Source organism: Ambystoma mexicanum, chromosome 3q (assembly GCF_040938575.1).
Source record: "Ambystoma mexicanum isolate Mex_15411 chromosome 3q, UKY_AmexF1_1, whole genome shotgun sequence".
Lineage (NCBI taxonomy): Eukaryota > Metazoa > Chordata > Amphibia > Caudata > Ambystomatidae > Ambystoma > Ambystoma mexicanum.
In genome coordinates, this window is record NC_090926.1 from 175,724,680 (window position 1) to 175,740,945 (window position 16,266).

Below are 16,266 nucleotides of genomic sequence, written 5' to 3' on the forward strand. Positions count from 1 at the left end.
ATTCTAGCTTTTCTCACTTTCCCTCAGAGGCTCAATGTGACTCAAGCCCTGGTTCTCTCAAGACTTGACTACTGTAACATCCTCCTCCCGATTCTGCCTTCTTCCAATCTATGACCCCTTCGGCTCATCCAGAATAGGGCAGCAAGACTTATTCTTGGCCTTAAGCACAGGGACTGCATCTCTCCTGCACGAAAAAGTCTTCATTGGCTCCCGTTTGCTGCACAGATTAAATTTAAATCCCTCTGCATCATCCACAAGGCTGTCTGGGCCACAGGACCTCTCTATCTCCAACTTTATCACACTAAATACTCTCCCTCTGGACCACTTTGCTCCTCTGGCACCACCTCATTGTGGGTAAAGTGTTTTGCTAAACAGAGGGCAGGGGCTCACTCTCTTTCCCCTGTGGGCTCCCTCCTTTGGAATAGCCTCCCTCTCTCCCTGCGTCTTGAGCAGGACCTCCTCAAATTCCAGAAGCTCCTTAAGACATTCCTCTTTTCCTCCTCCTTCACTCCTTCTCTCCTCTGCTAATATCACATGTGCTTTATTGGTGTCCTTGGTCCTTATGCTTCTTCGGGGCCTTGACCTCCCACACCAATTCTCCCCAGTCCCTGTCTTCCACAGCACTTTGCATCTGCACACCCTCTGCCCTGGAGACTCATACTTACACCTCCCGCGGCCCAGGCTGTGTAGCACTCATTCATTCCTAGAACTTCGTCCATGTCTCTCCTACGAGCTCGGTCTTCCCAGCACTTACACCCTCTTCCTTTCTGCACTTGCACATTCTGAATACTCACAAGGCAAAGTAGGTTTGTCCCTCCCCCTCTTATCCCGCGGCTCTTAATATTGTGTTGTAATTGTATTTCCCATGTAATTCCCATCTATTTCCCACTGCTCGCCCTGCTCTGTGGGTGCTTTGAAACAGTATATTCTTATTGCATAAGTGCCATTCAAGTAAACAAATAAATAAACCTATAATGTTTCGTATATTGGGCTATTTCCAATGCCCTAAACTCTTCTGGAGCTTAAAAGATATCACACCATGTTTATTCCTCTTCTTTAACAAAACAACAGGTATGACTGCTTGTTTTGTAGGCCTTGTTGTGACCCTTTATGCAGTGAGTCTCTCGTCTGTGTAGATTCTTCTTTGGCTTCACTCTTATTGTGCTGCCTTTCTTTTTTAATGTTGTACCTCAATATTGAAAGCACGAGCAGCAATAAAGATGAACACACGAGTGAGGTAGGAATGTCACAAACCAGGACACTACACAGCGGTTGATGTGGTGGAACACAAAGACCTTATTCCTAAAACATTTACACTTGGCAACGTAACTATGCTAAAAATGTTAGACAAACAGATGTATAATTGTGTCACATTTCAGAATTGCACTAACAAGGTGAAACCTGCATCTGGGCTGAAGCGCGAAAACAGGAAGTCGCTGCCAGGCTGCCTTAGTCTCCTCGTCCAAAAAGAGGAATTGTGGTAGGGCGTTAGCAGAGCTCAGTACACACAAGTAGAACACAGGCGATGTGCTTTGGCAGTCTAAAAGGAAACAAGTGAACTAACACAGTTGGCATACTAACAGAAAGTTTTACTGTCAATTATCCTGGCTCTACCCTGGCTCTACCCGGAACCCTAATGGCCTGTGGGATGTGGCAACATCAAGCTACGCACATGATAAGCATGCAGCAAATAATTCAATTGCGAAGGCCCTAATACTCCTCTGCACCGTAACCAATTGACCCAACACAATACTGACAACACGAAGCTAGCGCACTCTATAACAATAGCACTGACATAATGATACATATAGCCTGAACCAGGAAGACAATTGCATTGCAGGCCCCGTTCTCTTCATGTCGACAGAGGAAGTAGACCATGGGGTGGTTGCAAAGCGAGGTCCTTCAGAGAGCCTGTGCTCCAAACAATGCAGTACGCATGGACTGATAGCCAAACCACAAAAACAATGCAATCAACAAACGGCGCATAAGCAAGAGAAACAAAGCAATACAAATTTGTTTACCCATCAGCAGGCGTGGATCTGGAAAACATCATCAGTACTGCAACAGAGACCGCCTGTAGACCGTCAACTCAATCAGAGCAAGAAAAATTGCATTTTGGAAACACGGTATGCCGGCTGTTATCAACACCCACCTCTGTGTAGAAGCATACAAATGCTTCTAAAGGGCCTGTACTGCAATCTTTTTCAGTGGTCTAGAGGTTGCTCTGGGCAAGCAAGTTGGAAGAGTCATGGTCACTATTTTGTAGAGACCTAAGATTGCCGGCTAGTCCTTAGAAGGACCAGGCAGAAATAATCCACACAGGAGCCAAGCTCATGAATAAACAGATTTCTTATTATGCACAGGATAAACGCAATGCAGCAGATTCTGGCGGCGCATTATGACAAGTGACCTCAGTTGCCAGAAGGTGCTCTGAGGTTCTCGCATCTTATATATGGTACGTTGGCAATATGGAATCATACTTGGCTAGGGTCCAGTGATGGATGGCATGGCATTTTGTATAACTGTAACAAACTGTTGGCCTAACTGGGGCCCAGGGTCATACGCCTTGGGGTTACAAAAGAGTACATTTTGTATTGTTCTGCAATTCAGGTCGGCAGGCATCGCATAAGGCATAAACAACATAAACAGCAGTGTCATTGTATGGGGAAGTAGATGCAGGTGGATGTGACGTGGGTTGCTGTAGCAACAGGAATCTGCAAGACGGTCATGTGTTGCTGTGTGAAGTGAGCAAAAGATGGAAGCATGGACTAGGCCTAGTATAATATAGATAACATTATACATTCTGCCACATTACCCACAACGGAGGAGTTCCCCGTCAACAAAATCTAATAATCAATAAAATATCTAATTACATACACAATACTGCGCTTTCATGCAAGAGTGCACTTACGTGATATGGGTCCTCCAAGTCCCCTCGATGCTGAGTCTCCCCTCTCAATGGCCTGTAACACCCAGATCGCGATGTGCCAAAGGGATCCAGCAGACCTCCAGGTAACTCTGTGCTCACAATAACTGGTCTCTGCAGGCCGGCACCACTCCCCCGAGGTGTGCAGCAATGAGCCGTCAGCTCTTTGGGTGTACTGGAGATCTTGCTGGGGCCTCCAAATGTAAAGGTAAAGGTCCGTAAAAGTAATCCAAAAGTAATACAAAAAAACAAAAATAGAGTGCACAAATTGCAAGATGAAACAGTTTTTTATTTGAAAAATATGACCGGGAGAATCAGACAGGTCTGTGGAACTGAAGACCATCTCAACATGCCCACTCAGGGCTACAATATTTAAAGCAGGAAACCACAAAATGAACACGTTCTACATATGCAACATTCATTCTAATTTTAACATTTCTATTGGCTAAAGAACACCAATCCTTAAACAATATAATTGGAAGATTCCTTTCTCGTGACCTTCAAAATACCACCCCTTGAACATGGTCTTTCAACGTCAGCACAAAATTCATCATTTTTTAATTTTTTTATTGTGCAATTAGTTTAATTCATTAAAACTTTAAGCACATTTCTTATCAAAATAAATTTCATTCTAACATTTCCTTCACATTCAAAATTTCACTTTGTTACATCAAAAGTAACAATGTAGGAACGTATTCACTCAGGTGTACAATTCTAGAATTAATTCCCTTTTTTCTAAATTTTCTTCCACATATCATATACTGCTGTACATGCTACCACAGAAGTTGCTCTGTAAATAAATGTCCAAAATTGGTCACATACACTGTCCTCTTGTTTTCTCAAACATTTTCCATAGCCCCTTGCATACATTTTAATCAGGGCTTTGCATTGAGACAAAATATGACGACTAGTTTCTACTTCTTCATTGCAGCATCTGCATAATCATGCTGCGTAGGGAATGCTCATCCATACTCCTGTAAATTCCCTTGTATGCAAAATGTTCATGCGCAGGTGCAGTATAAAACTCTTGAGATCGATACTGGTTATTTTTGTCAGATAGAGTGACGGTATATGTCTTTGCCATCCCTGTCAGACTAGTTCTTGATTTCGCGTCTTCGTATGTAAAATATCCACATTATTAGCCATGTGCCAATCTTTTGCTTTCTTTTTTATTTTACTCTCTGCGTTTGGGTCCTGTAACAACATTTCCATGTCCAGGTTCAGCTTAGCTGTAAATCATTCTCCAGATTCTTTAAGAGATGTCAAAAAACTATTTTTCCAATGGTTGACTAGGGCTTTACCCAACAGCATACACCAAAAATTTGACGCATAAGTGATGCATTTAATTTTTACATATAACAATGTTCTTTGCACTCGCCAAGTAGTTCGTAGTGACGTCACCGCATACTCAAGAAGTAATGCTTCCACTGGTACTGATCTAGTGATATTTATAATAGTTTACAAGATTTTACCTTCTAATTGCTCCAGCCAATTTATCTGGTCAGTATCCAGTACTGACAATCCGTACATTATTGTGGGAATTAAGCTAACTCTTTATATTTCTACCTTTTAATTGGTTTGCAGTCTTCATGATGCAATTGATAAAAAAGCTGTCAGCTAATTGGACAGTAACACCTGACACAGCTCGGGCTGTAGCATCCCACCGAGAGTTACCAATCATTTAGTGAGTGGAAATCGGTGAGGTCAAAACTTTGTTGCAACCCATGGAAAACCACAATCCCTTCCCAATAATTAGGTCGCTTGGCTTCCTGCTCCTTGCACCTGCTCACTCTGCAACTCCCATCTCGATACATGTTGCCAGTTCTGGAAGCAACCTCCTAGTTATCTTCTCACAGTGAATAGCTACATGAAAAACGTGTCTTAGGCCCTGCTCCTGGAAATTAATTACTTCTATTTATTCATTTTACCAAGGTATTTTCTGACTGCACCAACTAGCCTACTCTTAGTGGGGGTGTTGTGCTCACAACCTAGTTCTTCATTTTGGCAATGCTGCTGTCTGGGGCCTTCTTGTGTATATCACTGTGTCCTTAACAACCATTGTGTATTCCTTGGCCTAATGTCTGGGAAGGCACTTTCTGTCTGGAGTCTGGAGTCTCATTTCAGGCTCATGAGAATTTCCTCCCTCGCAACAATGAACTGGAATCTGTTCAGCATCCCTTTCCATCCTGCCCTTGGCTGCTTTGAGCTTTCTGCTCAACAGCAGAAATAAAATTCAGTTAAATGACCAGAGCTCAGAAATCTGCAGGTTTTAAGATTGGCCTATTGAAACATGGCAGACCTCTTGCTCATAGCAACAGCTAACAACTATCCTCAACAAAGCTCAATCTACATATTCAAAATAAAGCCAAGCTACATACTCTTATCTGATAATATAGGTGTGGTGAAAAGAATGATAAGTAATACTTTGCTACACATGTGTTTTACTATGCAACTGACAGCCTAAATACTCCCTAAGCGTGTGGCAAAACGATTTCTACCCTAATACAATGTCATACCACAAAAAGCATGTGCCAGTCATGTCACTACCAGGGCCTAAAACCTTACTAAAAGAGTTTTCTCAATTTACACTTTCGCACATGTTCAGGATGTTAGACTTGCATTTTTACACTGGTTAGGTCACGGTTGCTCCTGTTTTCTCCAACAACATATCCTTTTTGTGGCTAATAATGTACCTACCAGCCCTGGAACTATGCTCAGAGTGCTACTTTCCCATCTGCTCTGTTCTTTCTTCACTGTGGGTTTATGCACATTGTTTTCTATTTGTTCCATTGCAGATGGTGTGTTTGATTAAAGTGTATATTTTTTTTATAGAACCTTGATTGGACATTCCCTTTATTTTGGACTTTGACACTGTATTGTTTGGCTCACTACTTCACCTTCACACCGTTCTTAAGAGTATAGCCTTCCCTTGGCCCACATTAACACAAAAGGCGAATGAGGTATATCTCTTAACTGTCCCTGTTTTACCTTTATGATTGAGATGTGTTTTTGTTTGTAGAAGTGCTGAAGCGGAGTAAGCCATTTTGACCCCTACTCATCCTTGTACTCCTGCATAGCGGAATCCAGTTCGTCACACTGAGTGCCGGAGGTCTAGTGGTGGTAGATGAGGAATTCTGTATTTATAATGTCGAAGTGTGAGTTGGTGGTATGTGGCACATGGCTGTACTCTCATAAAAGGGTAATTGGCAAATAATAAAGGAAGGAATAAAGACGTTTTAATAAAGTACTCATACGAATATTTAAATCCCCAAGTTAAGAGTACCATTGCAGCATCATTTTACCCCATCTTGAATGGAAGACTACAAATACCAGAATGCATTCAGCGGAAGACTACAAAACTGACCTGCATGTTTTGTGAATGTACTTTCAAGATTTAAAAACGCTCAACAAAAGATAAAGTGTGAAAAGGTAACCTGATGGTTTTTCATTTTCTGACAAAATCATGCTATGATGTGAGGTAAATGTGACATTGTACACAAAAGTTGGCTTTGGTGAGTCAAATGAAAACACATAAAAATAAGGAATAGTTTAAAACATTTTTGTGTCTCATATGTTATCTTGGAAGAAGTCATAGCTTTAGACAATTAACTGGTGCTTTGTGTGCTTTGGGAATAAAAATACCTCCTTTGCAGTTATCACCGAAACGTTATCAACTCTCGTCCAAAACAATGGTCACTTAAACAAGCCATCACTTATAAATAACTCCCACTTTAAATGTTTGTCAAAACAAAGGGAGTCATAAGTAGTGAAGCATTTATGAGACCCCACCCAGTGGGGCGCATTTGTCTCCAGAGCATCACAGGAACGGAGGGAGTTAAAGGGGGGGGGCTGACTGCAGGGCTTTGTTGGAACAAGCAAAACAAAAAGTGTCTCGTGCTTCAAAGCAGAGAGGTCCTTATGGGAGGGCAAAAGGGGCACTTGCTCCAGGCCCCCACCTTGAAGGGGCAACCCACAAGGCAGCCTCAACTAAAGAAATCAATGTCCATTGTTAACCAAACTTAAATAGCACGCGTCAGTATACTTTATGGGGTGCTGCAGAGACTCTAAACCAATTACTTGTCTGTTGCTGACAAGTACATTCTGCTCTGATGCATTAATCCTGTACTGCTTTCTGTGTTCACTGGATATACATAATGTGTGCATTCACTACAGCACAACTCCTGTAGCATTCTCACCTTTCTGTGGGGATTATATTGCTGTGAAGGTTCAGAAGATAGCTGAGTGTGTAAGCACTCATTGCAGAGATCTCTATTCATATGTAAGCTTACAATACCAAATTCCAGCAAGGACGACTCAGCCTTTCCTATGTCTGAAGTTGATAACCGGGCATGTACATGTATTTTGTTTTGCAGCAGTACAGTTGTTATTATCAGTGAAGTACCTGCACCAGATATCGTTTGCTGTAAAGCCAAACAGCATCAGTGTGGTGAAAGCGTAGAACTTGGTTTGTTCAGATGGGTAGTTGTAAAACCTATGCAGCCAACGCCTATGCACTTGCACGATCTGAATGTACTGTGCCGTAAGATCGTCTGTCTGCTCTCCCCTGTATTCACCCCTTAATTGCACTTTGTAAAAGGCCTATTTGATGTGTCTCAACTGTAATCGTATTATATGCACTTACTCTGCCTGTGCAGACTATTATCGTCTCAGAATTTCAAGGGCTCTGATTCGACTGTTGTCTTTCCCCATGTTCCCACACTCGTTGAGCGCTTCGAAACACTTGCCTTGTGTATATAAATAAACATTACCATTACCATATGATGAGCATAAAGTGTTAGTCTGGAGAGGTGATTAGGTATCCAAATTCAGGACTCTGGAATCAAACGTTCATGCTTGTATCCTGGCTTTGCCAGCAGACTATACAGTGATCCTGAACAAACCATCAATACTCTGACATTACTGTTCTGTCTTCTGTGAAAAGGTTTGCCTTTTCACAAGCTTGTGGCACTGTTTAGTCCATTTCCTGATCTTTCGTTTTATGTAGGCCATTTGAGTGGAAGTAGTTCTAGACAGAAGAAAGCAACCAGATGTTGCAGGCCTCTGGCAAGCATGTTTTCAGGTCTGCTCATTTGACACAAAACGGTTTGCTTTTTTTGTACAATTCAGATTTATTTCTGCAAATGTATAAATCATTTCATAAGCCTCTGTTTTTGGCATATTTAAAGTTTTAAAATACAAAAGACAAACCCAAATAACATCTTTTAAGATCACATCAATTATTACGCTGGTGCTTGTACACATCCCTTGATGACGGAGACAATGAAGCTAGAATCATTCCAATTTTGCATAACACGCTTCTATAACATCTTGTTTTTTAAAAAAAAAACATTTTGGGTTGCTTGTGTATTTTCCTAGGCAGTTCTGTAAAATTGTATTATTTTAGTTTATGGTAAAAACTGGAAAGAAATGGTAAAATGCAGAAATAGCAGAGTGGGTGCAAATCCCAGTGTCACCTCTTAACCAATGTTTCATCCTGTCCATCTCATTTAATCTCATATTGCCTAACGTGTCAAAACGTCCAGGACCTTTCAGAAATGACGCACTTCAAAGTGATTTCGTGCTAGGGGATATAATCTTCAAAACGCCTCACTCATGGTTTCACTGGCTATAGTGTTGCTTCCTCTATAATGCTAGTGAGCATTGCTATATCACACACCACAGTCACTTGTTCCTTTTGCTCTCTAATGTAAGCACTACTTGTCCCTCTTCTTATCTCAGTCTGTCTGGATATGGACACCTTCATAGTAGCTTCTAATCTTCGTCCACTGTTTATGCTATGATTTGAGTAGCTTTCTCCTTGCTTCCAATTGGTCTCCTGTAACCATACTTGAGCACTTTTGCATTCAGAGTTCTCTGTCTATTCTGTGTTATGTGCACCTTTTTCATGCAATTTGCGCCCTGCATTTATGATCAACCCATATACCTTCCTCGTGGCTGTTATTGATGAAAAGTGTCCTGTACCTATGCTAGAACACAATGACCAACACTACTATTCTGGGTCGCTAGTTCTATCACTAAAAATATCTTCAGTCACAAATCTGAGTTTCAGTCTCCAGCTGGGATATTGGTGTTAATTGTGTTCGAATAAATGACAGGTCTTTAGAAAATAGAGATATTTGTGCTTCACCTGGAGTAGAGACATCTATGTTAAAAATAGGGATAGTTAATGTTGGTAGGTCTTCCCCTTGTTTGAAAGACTTTGGGAGCCTTGATTTGGGAATTCCTCCCCTTGATGTCCTTCCTGCAGACCTCTACCTAAAAAGGTTCTACTGTTTTGCACCTGGCCGCCACTAAGTGTTCCTTTTTTCTGACCTGGACAATGTGAACCTGATGGTTTGAGCTAAACAAAAGAGGTGAAAGCCGCAAGGTTTAGAATTAATCATATCCTCTGGCATTGCTCTGTGCAACCCTACAGCCCATTGTTCTGCTGTTGGCTGTTGTTTAATGGTTCACATGCATTAGGGTGCACAGACGAGAGGAATGGAATGGCAGGTTTCAACTAATTACAGACCGTGCAGGCTAACCAACCATTCAAACTGGAAAAGAGAACTGCGTTTTATCTTGACAGAAAATTGTTGAATGAAGCCACAAAGAAGGTCTGACAAATGCAGATGTTGACAATTGGAAGAAAGTCAATGGACAATGTTGGCAAGAGTAGAAACAAATGTCTGCTAATCACCTATGAGTTGAAGTTATTTGTGAAGGAAAATTATCTGTTTATTAATATGAGAAAGAGTCTAAGAGTCCACACAGAAAAAATGGAAGTAATCACATTTACCACTGGACGAAATCCAGAGCATTTAAAGCCTATAGAAGGGCTGAAACATTGAGTTGCTAACTGTTGTGAGGATGTTTTTTGATTTCGTTTTGCTTTCTATATACTGTGTATGAAATAAAAATAATTATTTTTCATATATTTCTAGTTTGAAATGAAACGTTTTTCATATATGTATAAAGAAAAATTGTTCTTTGTAATCTTTTGGAGACTGGGGACAATAGGGACTGATTTTGTCTAGACGCAGTTTCAGTGTTGCGTGTTTAGTCTTACAGCTGCCAAGCCATTACAGAAAATGGAAAGCCATATGCAAATCAGGCTTGGCCCCACCACAAAAGCGACAGTCCAGCCCAAACTGCTTGGTCACATTCCTTCTGCACAAGACGACAAAGAACCCCATCCATCACCTCTTTTGTTTTGCTTTGTCACCCCAAGTGGTGTGGGTATCCCCACATGCGTCCCAAGCCTGCTGGGTGCCGAAACCCAAGCTACACTTCACTGGTGACACCCAGTAAGGCTGAAGGATGTCTGGGTTTGCCTGTGGTCTCCTGCAGAAGGGATTTGTACTCGGTTTTCCCTTTTCGGATGGTAACGAGCCTGATTTGCATACAGTCTTTTACATTTCTCTAATGGCTTGGCAGGCTGAAGAATGATGGTCTGGAGGGTTGTCCAGAGCAATTGCCAGAGGTTTCAGATTAATTATAAACATTCCAGCCATCACCTCTCTTGTTTTGCTGTGCTCGATATATGTCCGTATTGCACTGTAGAAATATGTTCATGGTATCAGCACAACCTACACAATCACTTATCGCTCTTACTCTATGACTTTCCCTCTCTGCAAGATCACCAGGGAGAGTCCTCCCCCTCCTACACGCAGACACAAAAACACACACACTACATACATGCAAAGACACAATGGGGGTCATTACAAGGTTGGTGGTAAGGGGTTAACGGCGCCGGTAAAGGTGCCGGAGCCGTCAACCCCTTACCGCCGCATTACGAGGTCCTTTACCGGGACCCGCTAAAGGACCAGCCTGCTAACAACGGGCCCGTTATTAACGGGCCCATTGTTAACATGGCCCCCATTCACATTGAGCCCTATGGGGGCTCCAATGGGGATGGGGATGTGTTCCCTGAATGGGGAAATACCGCGTCCTCCAAGGTTGGAATGGCCCGGTATTTCCCCATTCAGAGAACCAGGGCCCGGTATGGGGGTAGCCATGCTGCAAATAGCGGCATGGCTACCTCCAACCTTGTAATGACCCCCAATCTCTTAAAAAAACACGCACATATTTGTACACATTTGCACTGACACGCAAAACATTTTTGAACATGTACCTATGCTGGCCTAAGGCAGTGATGGCTTCTTCCTCTCTTCCTCCTTTGGATCAAGTGGTACAGTCTTGAGGGCAGCACGCAGACAGGGCGGTGGGTCAGCATTCTAACCCCACCACAGGCCTAGGACACTCAGGGCGATGGGGACTGAAAAGTCCTTTATTGTGTTCACTGGGCTGCAATTTTCAGTGCCCAGTGAATGAAGTCTGTGTAATAACCTGAACAGTGCTGTGCGCACATCAGGGTATGGGCTGACAATGGCCCTGTCAGTGTCCCATATATCACACTTTGCAGAGTGACAGGGACTCCAATCTTTTCATTTGCAAAGAATCTATACCGTTTTAGAGACTGCTCTTTTGCAAACGTATATTTGCATTATGTGTTTGCCAAAGCGCAGCACAACATGACAAGTCAGTACAATGTTAATGGGAAATAATGCAGAAACCAAATGGAGAATAGTTAAGAAATGATGGATAACAAATGATTTTTAAGATGTGGGCAAAGAGAGAGTATGAGGCAATAGATCTAATATGCAGTGATAAACTCTTCCAAAGCCTAGGGAGACAAAGTGCAAAAACGAGATTAGGAACAGTAAGGCTTAATTGGTGCCTCGCAGTCTGGGCTTTCTTTCTTATGCGCTCCTTAAAGGAGACGTTTTAGTCTATTGTATAACTCCCGTCTTCCTTATTTTACACATTTGTCGTATTGATAAAATAACACTATTTACATTTTTTCCGAATTGTTGTTTTCAGGGCAGAGCATTCTTCTTTGTGGAGCACGTACGTGCAGATCCTTCAACCTGGACCTACATTTTCCAAAAAATATATGATCCCTCCTGGAAATGCGTCTTCGCCGGGTGCAACCTCTGCAGAGAGACTTGGGAAGACCTGGAGAAGGCCCAATTCTCAGAGATGGAGCTGCAGCACATCAGGCCTCCGTTTCTTTGGCGACCTACCGGACCTCACATTATTGGATATGCAATCAAATAACTGCCCTTCAATGCACTATTTACTAAGGTTTGCTCCACCTAAGTTACTGCATTTTGTGTCAGTAGTTGAAAAATTGTGCACCTAGCTCAAATGAGAGCCAATCACTTTCAGGGAACGATTTTCTGTAGGAGTGTTTGAAACATGAGATGCTGTACATAGAACAGGACAGTGTGATGGGTCAGGTTGAGACTGGGTTACAGCAACCATAGTGTGATCAGTGGGTGAGGGCATGTTAGTGGAATAGTTCTAGACACTGGGCAGTTGGTTTCTGAATATTTACATGAACATGTTTTCAATTTCAGGTTCAGGAAGTTGATTTGCTCAGAATTGCACAACTTGTTGGTCAAGTTCCAAAGCTGGAAACAGAGCGCAGGTATCCAGGTTCCAAAGTCAGCAACTTAGCCACCAGACCTCTTCTCCTCATGAGTCACTGGGGAGATGTGGCTTCCTGCTGCATTGTCACTTCGGATTGGATATGTGTAATTTGCTGGGAGTTTCTGTACACTCTTACTGTTGCTGCTTTGTTTGTCTTAAAATAAAGTACAAAAGATGTAATTTGAAATATGAAAGAAACAGATTGTACAAATTAAAATCAGTGAAATGTATAGGAATACTCTGATGGGCCAGTTCATTAATTATAAAGAAAACCCCCTTTAACCGGAGATTAGGAACTTGAAATGTATGTAAAAAGGATAAATATAATCACTTTTGCTTACACAGAATGAAATGAAATGAGTTTATGGACAGTTATCAGCAGTAACCGCATAAAATGCATCTGGTTATTTACACCTAGAATTCAGCATTTAGTAGCTTATGTGCCATTGTCTGAATAAACCAGTATCACTGAAATTAGGAATATTTCTTACATTCAAATCATGTCAAGGTAGATCTGCTGCAACAATCTCTTACTAAAAGAACCAAATTCGTGTAAAAAAAGACAGGAAAGTCAGTTCTTTATTGGAAATGATCAACTCTGCGCACCCGTATGAGGAACATTACAACTAACTTCAAGATGCCAGTTCCAGGAGAAGGACTGCTGAAGTATTACAGCAAATTCCCAAAAAATGATAATCCCACGAAGTAGAACAACACTAAATTATCTCACAAAACATAAGTGCTAGAAGCCATGAGGAGGACGGACTAGTGCATGAACTAGGATGGGTTGCTGAAGTATTTGCAAATACCATTAGGTGCCTTTTCTTCTCCATCCTGTCCAGGCCATCCTGCTTCACCCTGGATGTAGCACTGAATAGGTTATTTTGTCTCCGGTCAGTGGCATCCATCTTTTGTCAGACATTGGCAGTGTTTGGGTGATGGCCATATTAAATCTCTCAGTTGCCATCCAGACAATCAAACATAGGGTTCTTATTTGCTCCACTTTTACTGTTGTACCCGCAGTGCTTTGCAGTGGGTCATTCTTTTCCTCTCACAGAAAGCAGGCGATTCCTCCTATCCCCTTTGCATCTATGTTTCAGTCTATACCTTGTGGAGTTCTCCAACAATATTCCCAATAAAAGATAAGAAAAGATATTCCCCAATTTTCTATCTTCCTCCTCCCTGGGAAAAGATATTCACTCTTTTGGATTTATTTTCTACACCTGTGCTAATGACGCAGCTTTTCCCTCCGTTCGGCAGTGACTTCAACAGCATCTCAAGTAAGTTCCAACAGTGTCTGAATGGCAACTCCTACAACAGTGTGAACTTGAACCTTGGTAAAGCCGAGGTCCTCTTGGTTAGAGGCAATACATGGTACTGCAAGCCTCAGATGTGGCCTGACACTGTGGGCCAATGCACGTGACGGGGCCCTGTGGTTGAAAACTGGTGTGGGGTTGTTTGTTCGTCTGATTAATTGTTTGCAGCAAACTGTTCAAAAGAAATCTGTTTGCATTCGAACAATTACCAGACCAAAAAACAACCCCATTCCCTGTAAACATGCAACCAGTAGACGGCTACTACAGCTATGTACATCATATGCATTCAAATGGTACATCATTACTAGCAAGGTGTGACTATTCCAAATGGCACACGATGCAACCTTTTATAAAGATGCTACTAGAGGAAGCAAATGCACAGGCATAGACCATATTACAAGAGGGTCCATTCGCATTGCAGGCGATCACATGGTGCAGGATAGATGCATCGGAGATGCCAGGGAGACGAGCAGCCACATGGTGAGTGTTAAAAAGATACTCATGGCTCAGAGTGGCAGGTTTTTAATCTGAAACAGAAGCAGCTATCATCAATATAGTACTGATGGGCAAATCCCTGATTAGAAATCAATTGGATGAGCCAATCGAGAGTTCCAAAAAGGAGACTGAGAACGCACAGTCATTGGGTGGAGTTTATACTATACCAGCTCATAAATAGGATACGGTATATAGACCAGGCAACACCAGCTTATCAACACTCATTTCTTACCCCAGCACCATGATGATAAACACTGCACAAAGGACCATACTTTATACATTGTCAGATTGACTGAGACAGAGGACAGGGAGGCACCTCCATGGGAACACACTCCCTAAAACAGTGCCCTCTCACACTTTCCACCTGCTGGGGAAGCATTGCAGCTAATAGCAACAGATGCAGTGGTATCACCACAAACAAGTGTGTGAGAAGTGTCCTATAAGCCAAGAGTACTGCATCTAGTGCGACAGAAAACCATGCCAATTACCACCCAGGCCAGAGAGAAGGAACCTGTGCCATTTACCACCCAGGCCAGAGAGAACAAGAGTACACCATCAAGCGCTACTGCTAGTAGAGGTGAAAACCCTCTTGTAGAAGAGGGAAATAGTACAAGGTCCCAAGCACAAAAGAAACAGAGATTTCTATTGCACGTACTTCCTCGTTCCAAAGAAAGACATGACATTAAGAGCAATAACTAATGTCAGGTCACTTGACTGATTTGTGGGGTCACAAAAATGACAACACTTTAGTAGATCAAATCCATAATAGCAGAACAGATGCTATAGGACCACAATCAACATGAAAGAGGCTTATTTTCATTTTTCAGTGCATGACAAGCATCAGACCTATTCCTGAATCAAGGTGGGCACTCTCCATTATCAGTATTTGCATTCGGGATAACATGAGCACTGGTTGTGTCCATGAAGGAGTTCTTGTATTTGGGATAACATCAGCACTGGCTGTGTCCATGAAGGAGTCCTTGTATTTGGGATAACATGAGCACTGGTTGTGTCCATGAAGGAGTCCTTGTATTTGGGATAACATGAGCACTGGTTGTGTCCATGAAGGAGTCCTTGTATTTGGGATAACATCAGCACTGGCTGTGTCCATGAAGGAGTCCTTGTATTCAGGATAACATGAGCACTGGTTGTGTCCATGAAGGAGTTCTTGTATTTGGGATAACATCAGCACTGGCTGTGTCCATGAAGGAGTCCTTGTATTTGGGATAACATGAGCACTGGTTGTGTCCATGAAGGAGTCCTTGTATTTGGGATAACATGAGCACTGGTTGTGTCCATGAAGGAGTTCTTGTATTTGGGATAACATCAGCACTGGTTGTGGCCCCAAAAGAGTTATGGGGTGTATCAGCATATCGACCAAGAAAAGCATTATATGTTCACCCATACACTGCCTCTTAGTTCAAGGTGCACTGAAATGCCACCGTGCATTTACTACAACACTTGGGATTTATAATGACTGTGGAAGTGTCTAGTCTTACCTCCAAACACAAAACACAGCATTCCTGGGAGCCATGTTGAATTCCCAACAGGCACTAGCCTTTCCATTGTAAAAGAGGATGCAGGCCTTTGTGACAAAGGGTCGCCTTTACCAAGACATCACATGGTCTGCTGGTGAGGAATGTGATAAAAATCTTGGGAATGGTTATATCATGCGTTCAGTTGGTGTCAAATCAAATGAAACCCATATGTTTTTAAAGAAATGAAAAAGGAGCAATTTCAGCTTGCCTAAAGACAGTAGTGCATCGGTCCAACCATTCCTTCTGTGTCACCTCCAGGAAGTCACTCACAGTCACTGGGGTTTCAAGTGTCCACTGCACTACTTTCTTGAGTTGGATGATACGTTTCTCTAGCTTTGTCTTGGTTAGGATGCTGAGTTTATAGAGGGTCTCTTCTGTCTGCTGGGTTTGAGGGCCCCAGGCTTGCTTCAGATCGGCAACAATCAGTTGCCATTATCCCCTTCAGGTCCCTCCTTAGATCCTTTTCCTTTCTCACACACTTGCTCACCTCTTCCTC

General features: G+C 42.3%; 1 long non-coding RNA gene and 1 pseudogene across 1 annotated transcript in view; one reads left to right on the top strand and one right to left on the bottom strand.

Annotated features, from left to right (window-relative positions):
* The window catches only part of LOC138582285 (thiol S-methyltransferase TMT1A-like), a 106,527-nt pseudogene extending 93,876 nt beyond the window's left edge, over positions 1-12,651 (top strand).
* The window catches only part of LOC138582286 (uncharacterized), a 106,318-nt gene continuing 102,529 nt past the window's right edge, over positions 12,478-16,266 (bottom strand). The window contains exon 3 of the long non-coding RNA XR_011304999.1: positions 12,478-12,575. This is a non-coding gene — a long non-coding RNA (uncharacterized lncRNA). The remainder of the gene's footprint in view (positions 12,576-16,266) is intronic.